At 45.5% G+C, this 12,798-nt stretch overlaps 1 protein-coding gene across 4 annotated transcripts in view; it reads left to right on the plus strand.

The window, feature by feature from the left end:
- LOC135559035 (zinc finger E-box-binding homeobox 1-like) overlaps nucleotides 1–12,798 on the plus strand; it is a 104,234-nt gene that overhangs the window by 44,907 nt on the left and 46,529 nt on the right. The gene's annotated exons all lie outside the window — the stretch shown is intronic.

The raw sequence follows: 12,798 nt of genomic DNA on the forward strand, positions 1-12,798 counted from the left end.
CACAATCACACAGAGTCCATCAGAGAGACAGAGAGAGTTACTGTACTGGAGACAGGGTAACACATCATCACAATCACACAGAGTCCATCAGAGAGACAGAGAGATACTGTACTGGAGACAGGGTAACACATCATCACAATCACACAGAGTCCATCAGAGAGACAGAGAGATACTGTACTGGAGACAGGGTAACACATCATCACAATCACACAGAGTCCATCAGAGAGACAGAGAGAGATACTGTACTGGAGACAGGGTAACACATCATCACAATCACACAGAGTCCATCAGAAAGACAGAGAGAGTTACTGTACTGGAGACAGGGTAACACATCATCACAATCACACAGAGTCCATCAGAGAGACAGAGAGAGTTACTGTACTGGAGACAGGGTAACACATCATCACAATCACACAGAGTCCATCAGAGAGACAGAGAGATACTGTACTGGAGACAGGGTAACACATCATCACAATCACACAGAGTCCATCAGAGAGACAGAGAGAGTTACTGTACTGGAGACAGGGTAACACATCATCACAATCACACAGAGTCCATCAGAGAGACAGAGAGATACTGTACTGGAGACAGGGTAACACATCATCACAATCACACAGAGTCCATCAGAGAGACAGAGAGTCCATCAGAGAGAGTTACTGTACTGGAGACAGGGTAACACATCATCACAATCACACAGAGTCCATCAGAGAGACAGAGAGAGTTACTGTACTGGAGACAGGGTAACACATCATCACAATCACACAGAGTCCATCAGAGAGACAGAGAGATACTGTACTGGAGACAGGGTAACACATCATCACAATCACACAGAGTCCATCAGAGAGACAGAGAGAGTTACTGTACTGGAGACAGGGTAACACATCATCACAATCACACAGAGTCCATCAGAGAGACAGAGAGAGTTACTGTACTGGAGACAGGGTAACACATCATCACAATCACACAGAGTCCATCAGAGAGACAGAGAGTTACTGTACTGGAGACAGGGTAACACATCATCACAATCACACAGAGTCCATCAGAGAGACAGAGAGATACTGTACTGGAGACAGGGTAACACATCATCACAATCACACAGAGTCCATCAGAGAGACAGAGAGAGATACTGTACTGGAGACAGGGTAACACATCATCACAATCACACAGAGTCCATCAGAGAGACAGAGAGAGTTACTGTACTGGAGACAGGGTAACACATCATCACAATCACACAGAGTCCATCAGAGAGACAGAGAGAGATACTGTACTGGAGACAGGGTAACACATCATCACAATCACACAGAGTCCATCAGAGAGACAGAGAGATACTGTACTGGAGACAGGGTAACACATCATCACAATCACACAGAGTCCATCAGAGAGACAGAGAGAGTTACTGTACTGGAGACAGGGTAACACATCATCACAATCACACAGAGTCCATCAGAGAGACAGAGAGAGGTACTGGAGACAGGGTAACACATCATCACAATCACACAGAGTCCATCAGAGAGACAGAGAGAGTTACTGTACTGGAGACAGGGTAACACATCATCACAATCACACAGAGTCCATCAGAGAGACAGAGAGAGTTACTGTACTGGAGACAGGGTAACACATCATCACAATCACACAGAGTCCATCAGAGAGACAGAGAGAGATGGAGAATGTGTGTGTGTGTTTGTGTGCATGCTTGTACTGTGTACCTTCAGCAGTACCTAACACATTCTTACACCTTTTGGACCAATCACTAAGGAAGGGCTGCTAACAAGACACATCAGCAGCATCCTCAGTGATTACACTACAGTACCATCACCACCACCACCATCATGATCCCCATCACTTCCACCACCATTATCACACATGTACAGTATCTGTGTGTTATGTCTTTATCCACAGAGTGTTTTCCATGGTTCTAAACCAGTATGACAGTGCTAGCAGAACAGACCCACAACCTTGTACTGTAGAGCAGTCAGTTCCTGTCAGTCAGTCAGCTTCATTCAGAGAGGCTATTTATTTAGGAGAGAGGGCAGGGCAGTGTAACCTGGCAGACTGGAGACAGACACATACACACACCATGCTATCTGCTCTTCCTGCTATCTGTCCAGTGAGGTGTGATTGGAAGCAGCCAAGCGTGACAACAGCCATTTAAAATACCCACCGGCTCCCTGACCAGATAACTGTAGCAGTACAGCCAAAGTCACACAGGCACAACCTAGCACACACACACACACACGCAAAAACCCTTGATTAAATATGTGGAAAAATCTAGCAAAATGTCTGAATTGTCTTCTCTGAGCCCATAGAGAGGAAGACAGATGATCTAATAAGTAGAATGCACTAAGAGGATGTGATGTATAGCTGCAGAGGAAAGGGTAGTGTCCTCACCTCAAAACCCATTGGAGGAGAATGTCAGAGGGCTTTCTCATCCAATGGGTTTTGAGAAGGAGGAGAGGAGAGAGGACGGCAGGAGTATGTAATTGAGATTACTCCCTCTGTCTCCACCCCTTTACTCTCATTTCTCCATTTAGCTTCTTCGAATTGCTTCCGGATCACTCAAGGGATCATCTGTTCGATAGCAGACAGACACTGTGTGTGTGTGTGTGTGTGTGTGTGTGTGTGTGTGTGTGTGTGTGTGTGTGTGTGTGTGTGTGTGTGTGTGTGTGTGTGTGTGTGTGTGTGTGTGTGTGTGTGTGTGTGTGTGTGTGTGTGAGTTACATTATGCATGGTGGCACATGGTCTTTAAATACTTCAGTGATCAAATGAAGAAGTCGCCACGCCTGCCCGCTTACAGCGATCACGTTAAAGAGGAGGGGTATCTGGTTACCTAGTGCTACTGTCTGCTGTGTTTGTGTGTGTATTAGGGCTGAGAATGGGACCTCACGATATGAAATGATCACAATACTTTGTTCTGCGATTCTCACGATTATGTATTGCGATTCGACACTGTGATTTTACCGCGATAGAGCTGTTCAAACATATTGCTCACCACATGTCTGCTGCAGAGGGACAAGAGAGAGCCATGAGTAAACACATTTTGATCAGTCATGGAAATAAAAGTGCTGAAAACAAGTTGGCTCCCTATTTAAAAAGATGGGGAACCAGCTATGAAGGAGAGTTTTGGTGCAGGTACAGCCAACTAGTGCCAAATTAATATTGAGATAATGTCAAAAACGACCTCGTCAGAAATAGCATCCTGATATGTAACTATTGATTTTTTTTCCATCACTAGTGTGTGTGTGTGTGTGTGTGTGTGTGTGTGTGTGTGTGGGTGTGGGGGTGTGTGGGTGTGTGTGTGTGGGGGTGGGTGTCTGTGTCTGGGTGTGTGTGTGGGGTGTGTGTCTGTGTCTGTGTCTGTGTGTGTGTGTGTGTGTGTGGGTGTGTGGGTGTGTGTGTGTGGGGGTGTGTGGGGGTGTGTGTGGGGGTGTGGGGGTGTGTGTCGGTGTGTGTGTGTGTGTGTTGCACTCTGAGGTACCTGGTGCATGTAACATGATCTGTGTCTGTGTCTGTGTCTGTGTCCGCCTGTGTCTGTGTCAAAGTCCCACACACGCACACACACACACACACACACACACACACACACACACACACACACGCATGCACGCACGCACGCACGCACACGCACACACAGGGTGTGGCCCCTCTTCCTCTCCAAACAACCTGCAGATAGACGACCAGAGCTGATATACTGAAGATAACAAGTACAGTACTAATCTACTGTGACAACAACAGGCCAAACACAACCAGCCTCATAATCTCATGTGACACTGTGTTGTTGATATTCGCTCTCTCCTGGATTATAGGGATTTATAATCTATGACTAATGAATGAATCTGCATCATGCTCTTTGCTCTGTTGTTTATACAGTGTGTGTAACACTGATGTAGCCTTCCTGTGTTTATACACCAGGCTCAGAGAAATACTGGTGTAGCCTAAATAAAATCTGTGGTATTATGTAAACATGTTTGTGATTAGAGAGGGACTGATCAGGCCCCAACTGTATGTGTCTACCTCCGGGTCATATTCGTTAGTACATAGTACTAAACTATTTGCAACGGGAAACGAAAACAAGTTCATGTAGTCCCATTTGGTGCCTAGTGAATACAGCCAAGGTTTTCCATGAGTTTCCTTCTGGAGCCTTGTTTGACTGGAATATTAGAGGATGGTTTAGTCTGCGTCCCAAATGGCACCCTGTTCCCTATGGGCCTATGGTCAGAAGTAGTGCGCTATATAAGGAGTAGGGTGCCATTTGGGTCACAAAAATGGCCTTCCTCCTCCCTGTGGCCGTGGCATGTCTGTGTTTGGTAAGAGCCTCCCCCTGGGCTGGTGCAGGGCTGAGGGGAGGGACTGGAGAAGGCAGAAATAGCACAGGTGTGTGTGTGTGTGTGTGTGTGTGTGTGTGTGTGTGTGTGTGTGTCTCACAGCTAAGGCTGCTCTGCCAAGAATAAGAGATTAGGAGAAACTGTGCTGACCCTTTTCCTTCCTTCTTTGAAACTGACCCAGAGGATAATGACGTGAAGTACATTACACAACTTGTCACAGGAATTACACATATTCCACACACATACACACATACAGCCTTACACATATGACACGTACAGCCTATATACACTACTATAAGACGTAGCCTATATACACTACTATACACATAGCCTATACTGTAGAAAATACAGAGGTATATAATGTAAGCAAATAGTGTAAAGCACCCATAAACACACACACACACACACACACACACACACACCGCACACACACTAAGGTGGGAGGAGCAGGAAAGTGGTCTGTGCTGTGCGTAGTTGATGTCACCTATGATGCTTCTTCACAGAGCAGAGCAGAGAGGGCTTACGGTTCTTCTGCATCTATTCAGTCACCCTGTCTCTCTCTGTCTCTCTCAGAAACCACTCCGCTAGCACACAAATGCCAGAAAAGAGAGTGGAGAATAATGAGAATCTACGTGACAGAGTTTCAAGCCAGGGGCAACACAGGTCCAACTCCAACCTGTGAGAGGAACTGATTCAATGTACCTAAGGACCCCAGCTGTCACGGTGTGAGTGTGTGTGTGTGTGTGTGTGTGTGTGTGTGTGTGTGTGTCTGTGTGTGTGAGTGTGTGTGTGTGTGTCTGTGTGTGTGTGTGTGTGTGTCTGTGTGTGTCTGTGCAAGTCTTTATACTGAGTGCTTTGAAACATAGCAACCTGCATGTTCTTCATATTTCCTATATGATTCCACTGTTGACCTTTTCCTGGCTGATTTCTTCGGCAGTTCATGTCAGAGCGGCCGGAGAAGGTGGAAAGTTTGTCTAACTGCGGATTCTGCTGTGGCTACAGAGGACTCCTGCGTTGTTGATGGGCCTCCCTGTTCTATGTTAACAGACAGGCTGTGTCCGTGTGAATGCAGGAATGTACTTGTCTCTTGCTGCTCTTTCCTATGTGGTGTACTACTTCCAGAACACACAGCACACACACATACAAACGCACACACACACAATACCAACGCACACACACACATACAAACGCACACACACACATACAAACGCACACACACACAATACCAGGAGAAGCTGCTGCTCAATGAATAACTAGCAGTGTGTGTATGTAGCAGCTTTTGTATTGTTTTGTCTGTTGCTAAACCTGCTCTGTGCTGCCCCCTATCTGTTCTGATTTATATGACCACTCATTAAAGGCGGTGTTAGCACCATCTGGATACGTCTCAAATGGCACCCTATTCCCTACATAGTGCACTAATTCTGACCAGAGCCCTATGGGGCCCTATGGGCCCTGGTCAAAAGTAGGGCACTATATTAGGGAATGGGGCACCATGTGGGACACAGCCTCCCTCTCCCCTTTAGTCCAGTCATATTTCCTTCTGGGCTGATTCAGTGTTTTCTGTCGGGCAGGCAGATGATCATGCCATCATGACCAGACAAGAGCAGGTCGGGGTCGATGACAATCTGGATGGATGTGGAGGGTGGGTGTGTTGGTGACCGTGTGTGTGTGTCTGTGTGGAGAAACGGGTACATGCACCCAACCACAGAGTAATGAAGAAGACTGCAACACCTGTCACCTGTGAACAAACAGCCACTTCTTAGCCCTCATTAAACAACCTCCTCATCGCTCCCAACACACACACATACACACACACACACGCGCGCACACACACACACACATACACACACACACGCGCGCACACACACACACGCGCACATACACTCCCTCCTGCATTTTCAAATGGGTCTCGTTCCTCACTCCAGCACCATGCAAACATCTTTCCTCCCTCCCTCCTCCCTCCTCCTCGTAGTCTTCTTCACCCACCTCCCTGTGCCCCTGTACGGGAGCAGTTCATTCAAGCAGTTTTTCCCACAGTCCCCCATTAAAACAAAGTGCCTGCAGATAAAATCAGTGACTGCAGCCATGTGAAATACATTTTCTCTCTCCAGGGTGATAAGCAAGTGATTATGTTTTCCTCCTGGTCTAGTTTGTCATTTTCAGATGAGGGAGAAATAGCTCTGGGATGAAATGATGTGTCGGGAACAATAATGTCTGGTTTCAACCTGGAATGAGTGATGAGAAGTGCCGTACTGATACATCATCTGCCATAGATTGAAAAGTACATTTGAAAAGCCAGATTCAACATATAGCCGAGGCTAGAATCGTTGGGAAATTAACCGAAAATGACGGCCGATGTTCTGTGGTCAGAGGCGATAGTAAGGCGATGTGTTGTTTTGAACCATTCATCTGCGCAGTCTGCTTTGTTCTTAAGAGGCAGTAGTAAGACAGACAGATGGAAGCCCCGGGGCATCTGAGTCTTATCTGCAGGTTATCACCATGCTACACTCACAGTGTTTAGATAACAGCCAGTCGTCACAGCTTGCCGCTAAATCAATTTCCCATCTCCTCCTATGGCTGTGTGTAATTAGACCTGCATATAAACACCTGGCTGAAACAAGGCATGCACTGGGTGAGTGTGTGCAGCTGGTGGGATGGTGTTGGGTAGGGAGGGGTGGGCTGGGGTGGACATAGACAATCACGGGTGCAGCCGCAGCTGGGGGGCTAGTGGGGGGGATGTAGCAACACAGAGAGACTCTAATTGTATTTGCTCATACTAGAGGCTCCTATGACAGAGGCACAGCCTGCTACTGATGATGTGAGGCAGGGTGTGGCATCATTCCCTTGTCTTTGTGTGGAAGCTGGCAGAGCAGGGCCATGGTATTATAGCAGAGGAGAGAAGCTTGAGTCGTGGGCCAATGGTCAAGATGGAGAGCAATGCCTCAGTCAGTGATGTATTTCAGTATGGTACTGCTGGTGAAATTGAGATTATTAAAACAAATATGTTTACCTTTATTTAACTAGGCAAGTCAGTTAAAAACAAATTCTTATTTACAATGGCAGACCGCGGCCAAAACCTAACCCGGACCACGCTGGGCCAATTGTGCGCCGCCCTATGGGACTCCCAATCACGGCCAGTTGTGGTGCAGCCTGGAATCAAACCAGTGTCTGTAGTGATGCCTCTAGCACTGAGATGCAGTGCCTTAGACCGCTGCACCACTCGGGAGACTTCATTATTAATACAATAGCAAGTGTGAAAAACTATACACCCTTTTCAATCAACCATATTGTCTCAACCCATAGACGGGTAGGTACAATACCAACGTGTGCACTACTATGGGGTTAGTGTCACGATCGTGACCAAGGCGCAGCGTGAGTATAGTTCCACATATTTTTTAATCTCCTTGAAACAAACAAAACAATAAAGAAGCGTTAAGTCATGACGTGCACACAGGCAACTAAACACAAACAATATCCCACAAAACACAGATGGGAAAATGGCTACCTAAATATGATCCCCAATCAGAGGCAACGATAAACAGCTGCCTCTAATTGGGAAACATATTACCACCAACATAGACATACTAGAACACCCCCTAGTCACGCCCTGACCTACTACACCATAGAGAACCAAGGGCTCTCTATGGTCAGGGCGTGACAGTTGGTTTAGATTATGTGTCAAACTCATTCCACGGAGGGCAGAGTGTCTGCGGGTTTTCGCTCCTCCCTTGTACTTGATTGATGAATTAAGGTCACTAATTAGTAAGTCACTTCCCTCACCTAGTTGTCTAGGTCTTAATTGAATGGGAAAAACAAAAACCTGCAGACACGAGGCCCTTCATGGAATGAGTCTGACACCCCTGTTTTAGATTGCTGACAACATGTAAACCATTGAGGTCACCAGACCCGGGCTTTCAGGGTTTTAGCCCCAAATTATATTCTCTCCGTCCCGAGGCTTTTTCACTGCTGGGATGGTTTAAAACAAGCTAGGCTACACTGCAATTAATACTCCCAAACATGAGCACTTGCCTGCCCTGCCTTTTTAGTGCTGCCAAATAACAGCATTTTTGTGTACGGTGGCATTTTAGAAGACAGAGTCAAAGTGGTTTTCCAAAGTCTTCTTATTTGTCCAAAGAAATTATAATCTGGCGTCTGTTCAATCTCTGAGGAAGCGAGAGCAAAAATGAGAAGGAGAACCGGAGGATAACTTTGTTAGGTTGCTGTTACTATAGCACATTTTGTTAGCCCATGATGATGTTATTCAGAGTTATTGACCTCGTAAATCAGATTCGAGTAATTTACATTTAAACATGTTGACTCAAAAGCTTCACTGAGGGACTACCCAGTCTAGCTAGCAGTGCTGCTTCATTAGCAACCTAGCACATTGTATGGGCAGGGTTTTGACAGGAAAGTGAAAGGGGGATACCTTGTCGGTTGTACAACTGAATGCCCTCAACTGAAATGTGTCTTCCGCATTTAACCCAACCCCTCTGAATCAGAGAGTTGCGGTGCAGAACGACATATTTTTACTTTGTCAGTACAGTTATTGATTAGCTATCTGGACACTGAATACAACTGCTGGAGCTCTGCATCACCAACCGAAAAAGTATCACTAACTAACCAATTACTGTCTAACAAAAAACATTGCAACAAAATTATAAATAATTTTCCCAACTATTTTTCTTCATGGAAAATTAAGATATAGTTATGCACTTGTAATTTGTACTTGCTAATAGATATAAAAAATAAATATTGACACCATATTCCATGGGTTTACTGACCCCAACCCATTGAATTAATATTAAGAGGTGTGAATTATTAGGCGTCAGGAGAGCACAGCGTCATTTTGGTCACGCAGAGATAAAATCCCCCCTTCCGGAGGGGATTTTGGAGCCCCAGGTCTTCAGACCCGGATGTTCTGAATGTCTAGTGACGTCCCTGATGTAAACTATATTTTGTCTCCAAATGTTTATTGATAACATAAATACATTTGCACAATGAGCACTTGTTGTCTCTCAAATAGAATGTCACAGTTGTTGGTTTGCTAGCTAGTGAATTTGAGCCACATTAGCATTGACATGAAATCAGTCAAAACAAGACATGGCATCAAGACAAGATAAAACTAGCTAAAATCCCCAAATTGTTGGTAGCAATCTAACCATTCAGAATCATAACAAAGCACGGCTTCTGGCCCCATCGATGCTCATCAATTTTGTGACGTTGTCAGCCAACCCCTCTATAGGACTCGAGCCAAAGTAGATCACTATAAGAATAGGTGCCAATTGGCACACACATCACCAACTCAGCATAGCAGCTCTTTACAGAAAAGATGAGACGCCACTTTGTGTGTGACAACCTAAAAGACCATGAATCATGAATTCAAAGTTAGAAAGCTATTTATACTTACCTGGGTCACCTTTCATCTTTTTTAAGAAATAGCCTACCTATTAAATGTAGCTTGTTTTCTGTCTACTTCTGTGAACCTGGGCAGAATACTATATCATCTACCAATGACTGCCTAGTAACAATATGAGCCTATTTTTTTACTATGTCCCAAATGGCCCTAAGGGCTCTTGTCAAAAGTAGTGCACTACATAGGGAATAGGGGGTCATCTTATTCGTACTGTACAATGCAGCATCCACTTCAATATATTGCACATCTTCCTGGTTTAAAGTGACATTCCTAGTCTTCTGAAGACCATACTGTACTTCCCTCTACAAGCTCATGAAATAGTCTAGCAGCACATAAACTGAATCACACAGTCACTGCCCTACTAGTCCCCATCACACATTTTATTTTTTTTATTTTACCAGGTAGGTTGACTGAGAACACATTCTCATTTACAGCAACAACCTGTGGAATAGTTACAGGGGAGAGGAGGGGGATGAATGAGCCAATTGTAAGCTGGGGATGATTAGGTGGCCAGATTGGGAATTTAGCCAGGACGCCGGGGTTAACACCCCTACTCTTACAATAAGTGCCATGGTAATGACCTCAGAGAGTCAGGACGCCTGTTTAACGTCCCATCCGAAAGACAGCACCCTACACAGAGCAGTGTCCCCAATCACTGCCCTGGGGCATTGGAATGTTTTTTAGACCAGAGGAAAGAGTGCATCCTACTGGCCCTCCAACACCACTTCCAGCAGCACCTGGTCTCCCATCCAGAGACTGACCAGGACCAACCCTGCTTAGCTTCAGAAGCAAGCCAGCAGTGGGCTGCAGGGTGGTATGCTGCTGGCACGTGTCAACCTATTCCCTATATGGTGCACTACTGTCGACCAGAGCCCTATGGGGCCAGGTCAAAAGTAGTGCACTATATAGGGTGCCATTTGGGATGCAGACAGTATGCCTATCAACCAATTTAAGTCTATTACTCTATATTTGGCAAATGAGCATGCATCAGGAGGAGGTAAAATTAGACAAACTAATTTGAAACACACCTGAAACAAATGTGGTCCAATTTGAAAACAGCGTGTCCATTTCTGGGAAGAAACAATAGGTCTAATGCTGAGGTGGTGGAGACCAAGGAGGTGTAGGCTACTTGACAGACTGTCAGAGCAGTCTACTCACAGAGGATGCATCTCAGATGGTACTCAATTCCCTACATGGTGCCCTACTTTTGACCAGGGCCCATAGGGCTAGTAGTACACTATGTAGGGAATAGTGTGCCATTTGGGATGCATGATTAGCACACACATATTCTTAGCATATACAGCCTAGCTGCTGCTCTGCATCAAACCAACACGTTCTTCTCCTCACTTATCTGTCAATGGGTCTCTCTCTCTCTCTCCCTCTCTATTTCTCTCTCTCCCTCTCTATTTCTCTCTCTCTTATCCGTCAATGGGTCTCCCTCTCTCTCTCTCTCTCCACCTCTCTATTTCTCTCTCTCCCTCTCTATTTCTCTCTCTCTTATCCATCAATGAGTCTCTCTCTCTCTCCTCTCTCTCTCTCTCTCTCTATTTCTCTCTCTCTTATCCATCAATGGGTCTCTCTCTCTCTCTCCCTCTCTATTTCTCTCTCTCCCTCTCTATTTCTCTCTCTCTTATCCGTCAATGGGTCTCTCTCTCTCTCCCTCTCTATTTCTCTCTCTCCCTCTCTATTTCTCTCTCTCTTATCCGTCAATGGGTCTCTCTCTCTCTCTCCCTCTCCCTCTCTATTTCTCTCTCTCTTATCCGTCAATGGGTCTCTCTCTCTCTCTCTCCCTCTCTCTCTCTCTCTCTCCCTCTCTATTTCTCTCTCTCTTGTCCGTCAATGGGTCTCTCTCTCTCTCCCTCTCTAATTCTCTCTCTCTTATCCGTCAATGGGTCTCTCTCTCTCCCTCTCCCTCTCTATTTCTCTCTCTCTTATCCGTCAATGGGTCTCTCTCTCTCTCTCCCTCTCTCTCTCTCCCTCTCCCTCTCTATTTCTCTCTCTCTTATCCGTCAATTGGTCTCTCTCTCCCTCTCTCTCTCTCTCCCTCTCTATATCTCTCTCTTATCCGTCAATTCTCTCTCTCTCCCTCTCTATTTCTCTCTCTCTTATCCGTCAATGGGTCTCTCTCTCCCTCTCTATTTCTCTCTCTCTTATCCGTCAATGGGTCTCTCTCTCTCTCTCCCTCTCCCTCTCTATTTCTCTCTCTCTCTCTCTCTCTCTCTCTCTCCCTCTCTATTTCTCTCTCTCTTATCCGTCAATGGGTCTCTCTCTCTCTCTCTCTCTCCTCTCTATTTCTCTCTCTCCCTCTCTATTTCTCTCTCTCTTATCCGTCAATGGGTCTCTCTCTCTCTCTCTCTCTCTCTCTATTTCTCCCTCTCCCTCTCTATTTTTCTCTCTCTTATCCGTCAATGGGTCTCTCTCTCTCTCCCTCTCTATTTCTCTCTCTCCCTCTCTATTTTTCCTCTCTATTTCTCTCTCTCTTATCCTCTCAATGGGTCTCTCTCTCCCTCTCTATTTCTCTCTCCCTCTCTATTTCTCTCTCTCTTATCCGTCAATGGGTCTCTCTCTCTCTCCCTCTCTATTTCTCTCTCTCCCTCTCTCTTTCTCTCTCTCCCTCTCTATTTCTCTCTCTCCCTCTCTATTTCTCTCTCTCTTATCCGTCAATGGGTCTCTCTCTCTCTCTCTCTCCCTCTCTATTTCTCTCTCTTTTATCTGTCAATGGGGCTGTGTAAACACTGGAACAGAGGTCTCAGGGTTCATCACTTGAGAAAATTACATTCAAGATAGCTAGCAGTGTTATTATGGATCATTTCAACTTTCAACATGTCGTAGAGAGCAAAGGTTAGAGGACAAAGGTTACTCTTTATTTGTTGTATTTGGAATGATTTTAGCATTTTCCATTACGTTTTCCAAACTTTTTATATCTGTTTTTCCCACTTAACAATTCCAACGCATCTCCATGTAGGCCTAGTAATTCTCTTATCTTTCTACTGAGCAGTTATAATAGTATGTTAGATTTCTGCAACAACAATGCAACAGTGACCCACTAAACCGTAAGCCCAG

This window comes from Oncorhynchus masou, chromosome 17 (genome assembly GCF_036934945.1).
Source record: "Oncorhynchus masou masou isolate Uvic2021 chromosome 17, UVic_Omas_1.1, whole genome shotgun sequence".
In the NCBI taxonomy this organism is placed as follows: Eukaryota; Metazoa; Chordata; class Actinopteri; order Salmoniformes; family Salmonidae; genus Oncorhynchus; species Oncorhynchus masou.